Source organism: Nicotiana sylvestris, chromosome 9 (genome assembly GCF_000393655.2).
Source record: "Nicotiana sylvestris chromosome 9, ASM39365v2, whole genome shotgun sequence".
NCBI classification, from domain to species: domain Eukaryota; kingdom Viridiplantae; phylum Streptophyta; class Magnoliopsida; order Solanales; family Solanaceae; genus Nicotiana; species Nicotiana sylvestris.
The window spans coordinates 173,224,061-173,229,241 of NC_091065.1; the positions used below are offsets into that span (position 1 = coordinate 173,224,061).

Here is a 5,181-nt window from a genome sequence, read left to right on the forward strand (position 1 = left end):
GCTTTGGTGTCATTCTTTTTGTTGATTCACCAGAAGTGTACATTTATAACTTGCTTGTATCTCCCTATACCATATGAGGAAAATCAGACGGGAAAGTTACTGGGAAAATGGTACTTATTCGTAAACTAAAGTCATAATTTTAAGAGGTTATAAACTAGTTATGCTTAAGTAGAGCCTGATTTAGTAAAGACGATCCCTTTTCAGTATGTCATATACGCTAATTTGACTATAATACCTACCAATCATCAGTGCAATCAGATTTCTATTCGCAATTTTTCCAACAAGTTTTCAAATTCTTAAGTTGAGGAGTAGTCTCCTCTGGAGTCCGGAGAGATTAGGATCCATATCCCGAGTAGCAAGTACATTGATTGAAATATTTCACCATTACAATAAGCAAATTATGATTGGTTTGCACGAAAAATATACGCATTCAAACATGCATATTCATTCATAGATAATAAACTTTTGCACAGTCAAATATTTACCTACTGACGTATTCAGACCCATTAAAAATGTGGAATTACAATCTTGATATAAAAAGACATACTAGTGAGAATGAGACCAAGATTTAATAATGCCATGATAACAATAGTAAGTACCAGCTCTTCAAGCTTAATGAAAGTCCTCGAATGAGTATCTCACTGACTTCTAAAGGCGTAATTATGTACCTCTCATGGAATGGACTCACTCTAGCATTAATTACGGTGTATTCGTTTTGTAAAAGAATTCGAGCATCCAACCCAAACCTTTAAGGCAATGAGTAGAGTGACCCACATTTGGAAGAGGGACAAATGTATTTCTCTAATACCCTCCCTTAGGTGTAACCCGGTTTTTGAGTTTACATGGGGAGAAATTCAAAAATAGCCAGATTTACAACTGGTCGTTCAAAAATAGCCCAGTTTCAAAAGTAATCGAAATTTAGTCACTTTTCATGTAAAGATAAATCTGAGCGGAAACACTGTTCAAAACCTGGAAAATACGTCAGTATATTATACTGGAGTTCCAGCAAGTATAATTGTCCAGTATAATATAGCACCGGTGCTCCAGTCTCAAGTATATTATACTGGAGTCAGGAAAGTATACCGGTCCAGCATAATATGCTGGAGTTCATACACAGGTGCACGGAACTCCAGTATATTATGCTGGACCGGTCTCTGCTGCAACAAAATAGTGGCTATTTTTTATTGACTTCGTAAACGCTGGCTATTTTTGAATGACCAGTACGAAAACTGGCTATACCATGCTATTTTTACGTTTACATGTTGACCGAATACGACATTAGGCTCGACAGGCCGAATTAGGCCTAGAGTTGAATATGCTACTCCTAATTAAGAAGGAGTAGGTCTGGAGCGAAGCTTGCGGCTCGATAGGCTGAATTAAGAGAGAGAAGCGCATAGAGGCTTGATGGACCTAGTTTAGAGAGAAGCCCAGGGGGATAGAACAAGACGAGAATAAGTAGTTGTTCAAATGAGTTTACAAAAAATTGGCTCCGCAACAGGTGAAGTGGCCTATCTTTAGAGACCCTTACACAACCAATAAGGAACAAATCTCGTTTATATGCACAGGGCCAAGCTGGCCTCTTTTTTTAAAATAATGATAATGCTATCACTAATTCAGAGTTCCTTTATCTCCCACACCTACTTGAGTGAAAATGCATCACATAGTAATGAGATTGAGAATTTTTTGTTAAGAGGCAAGGGATAGCAATTGTGCCTCCTAATTTCCCCTATAAAATGTAATATGTTGACTTGATCTCGTTATTTATGAAGAGCGCTTTGTGAGAGACTTAAAAGCTTACTTTTTATGCACTAAACTGTATACAAATTATTTACACGATTAGGTTAGTCTAATTGCAGGTAATTCTAAGAAATTTATTACATTAGCAATGTTTCTACAACTTAAATATGAGTGTGAGAATCAAAGATGTAGTAATTACTACAGTACATTTTGCAATTTTAATATGATCACTAAAATGATTACTAAATTGTGCATAGATCGTTTTCAATTGAGGGAATGTTGTGCAAATCATGCAAAGTGTATAGTTCGGAAAACATTTTGAAATAAGACGCGAGTAACCATTTAACGAGCAACTTCAATGGAAATGTTAAGTCATTCGAAAAACACAAAAAAATGACCTTTTGTGGCCCATGCAGGTCTCGAACCTGCGACCTTCGCGTTATTAGCACGACGCTCTAACCAACTGAGCTAATGGGCCAGTTATTCTCAGTACACTGATTTATAATTTTATCATTGTCGAAGGTAATGGATTTTAACGTTGGCGTAGATCGGAAGAAGCAGAAAGAGACCCAGATTTGAGCCATGAAAGATGATTACGAGGTAACAAAATTCTCTTTCCGTAATGCTCATCAACAGTTCAATCTAGTTATCGTCTTTTGGGTCTTCTGATTACTACTTGCAACATTTTGCTATTAGCTTTTAACTATTGAGTATGAGTCAGGTTGAAGACAAGAAGCATGCTGCAGTTGTACAATTCATGGAGGCATTGTAGCTTTAAATAGTTTACTTCCATGGATGGATATATCATATATGTTTTTGTTAAGAGGGTTTTCAGAGTTAACGATATATCTTATGCTGATACTTTTGGGAGTTCGATACGATTCTACGGGATGTTACACATCGTATTGGGGCGGGGTGAATGAAAAATAGGCTCGCTCCAGGTGCTTTGCATGATAAGAATGTGCCACCAAAACTTAAAGGGAAGTTTTACTGAGCGGTGGTAAGATCGACTATATTGTATGAGGCGAAGCGTTGGCCAGTCAAGAACTCTCATGTCCAAAAGATGAACGTGGATGAAATTAGGATATTAAGATGGAAGTGCGGGCATACCAGGTTAGATAGAATTAGAGATGACATTATTCCGGACAAGGTGGGCATATCCTATGGAGGACAAGATGTGAGAGGCGAGACTTAGATGGTTCGGGCATGTGAAGAGGAGAAGCACAGATGCACCAGGTAGGAGATGTGAGTGGCTGGCCCTGGAGGGCCTAAGGAGAGGTAGATGCAGGCCGAAGAAGTATTGGGGAGAGGTAATCAGGTAAGATATGGCGTTGCTCCGGCTTACTGGACATGACCATGAATAGGAAGGTGTGGAGGTTGAAAATTAAGGTAGAGAGTTAGGATAGGTAGCCGAGCGTTGTCCTTGTCGGTATCAGTAGCTTTAGTACGTGATTTAGTGTTATTTGTGTATTCTCGTATCCCTAGACTTCTGTGATTGCTTGTTATTGCTTTCATGTTATTGTCACACCTCCTTTTTGCGCGCCCGCCCCGAAGGATAAATGCGCGAGGGAGTTTTTCCAATTTAAGTGACAATATTCGAAATGGGATTATTTATTTAATTCAGAGTCGCCACTTGGGAAAGGTTTGGCTTTTGGTGTCCCAAGTCACCGGTTTATCTTGAATCCCAAATCGAGGAAATTTTCGACTTTTCCAAATGAAGTCTGCGAACCAGAAATTCTAAGTAAGGAATTCTGTTGACCCGAGGGAAGGTGTTAGGCACCCTCGAATCCCGTGGTTCTAGCACGGTCGCTTAAATTGTTATAATGGCTAAATATTTGATTTAAGTACATGTTATGACTTACGTGCTTAAGTTTAAACCGCTTTTATCACTATCACTTATTTTTATAGAATTGCAACGTCGTGAAAATGCATCTCGAACCACGTCACAATCAATGCGCCCGTGATCGTCAACACATTTGGACTTCGTTGAGATTTTGGATTTGGGTCACATCAATGTGCACCCGAATTTAAGAATATGATTTAATTAAGCCGCGCCTAAAGAGTCTAACGCGTTATTATTTTTTTTTGAGAAGGCCATGAGATTCACTAAACGGCCTAGCCCGAATTCTAAATATTATGATTAGTTGTTGAGGGCCCCGCAATTTGTATTTTTATTTGGCGAGGCTCGTCTTATTATTTACGAGAGATATCCTAAAGTGGCTACATTTTCTATTATGTTTGTCTCTAAAATAAAAAAATAAAAAAAAAAGGAAAAAAGGTGCGTGCTAATTTACTTAACCAAATCCGGATTTCCTGTCAATCATTTGATTCATTTGGTGAATTGTTTGCAAGATGAAAAATGCAGTATTTCGTGGACCCTGTCTTTGATTTTAATGAAAATGACATACAGGCTGGTGAAACGCTACATACTCCGAACATTTCTTGAGTTGAATTTAGCTAAACTTACTTAGGCAAGATTAAAGGGAATTAACTACTAGGCATTGTTACTAATGGGATTTGAATGTGATCTTATGTACTACCTAACGAGACACAACAAAAGGACTAAAATAAAACAAGGCAGCATAGTATAAGTTTGGAGTATCTATACCCCGTATTAACAAAACAACTACAAACTAAACATGAAGGACTAAGCTCAGATGAGTGTTAGTTAACATACACTTTCGTACTGTTGAATTGTAAACTAACAACTACACAGGCCCATTAACATACCACAAATATTACAACAAATAACTTTGAACTTCTTCAACCCTTTTTCATTTCATGCTTTCAAACTGTTTCGGTTACACCAATATGGGGACTTGAAATGTGTACCTGGAAATACTGGAAATACTGAAAATGCAAAGGAGAAGGAGAAGAAGGTAGGGAAATCAGCAGCAGTAAGAAACAAAACTAGCAGTAGCAGCAGGACAGAAATGCAGCAGCAACAGGAAACAGAATAGCAGCAGCAAGAATCAGAGTAACAGCAGCAATCAGAACAGCACAATAGAAAGGATTCTGTTGCGAGGTGGAACTAGAGTTGAAGAGGAAACAGCCAAATGAAACAGCACACAGTGTGATGGCAACAAAACTCCAGACAATCCAATTCCGGGATATACCAAATGCAACAAAACACTAACAATAATCTCGATTGAAACTTAGAAGAAGCAACACTGCCTAACGTATTGACAACAGATGAACTTCAGACAAACAAGACCAAGTTTCTGATTTCCTAATCTGTTTTATCTCTTTCTTGCTCTCTTTCTATTTCTGTATCTATGTGTATCTATCGGATCTCTTCTTTTTCTTTCCTCCTCTCTTCTGTGTATCTCTATGTCTGTATGTATATATATCTGTATGTATTTCAACTCTCTCTTTTTCTTCTATCTTCTCTATCTGTGTCTCTCTATCTGCCCTCCCTATTATCAGATGCCTCCCAGTGTGTGT

The 5,181-nt window shown here is 38.1% G+C and overlaps 1 non-coding gene across 1 annotated transcript; it reads right to left on the minus strand.

Moving 5' to 3' along the window:
* Positions 1–2,141: 2,141 nt before the first annotated feature.
* On the minus strand, positions 2,142–2,215 carry TRNAI-AAU (transfer RNA isoleucine (anticodon AAU)). Its single transcript has one exon. It is a non-coding gene; the product is annotated as a tRNA-Ile (tRNA).
* Positions 2,216–5,181: the final 2,966 nt, after the last annotated feature.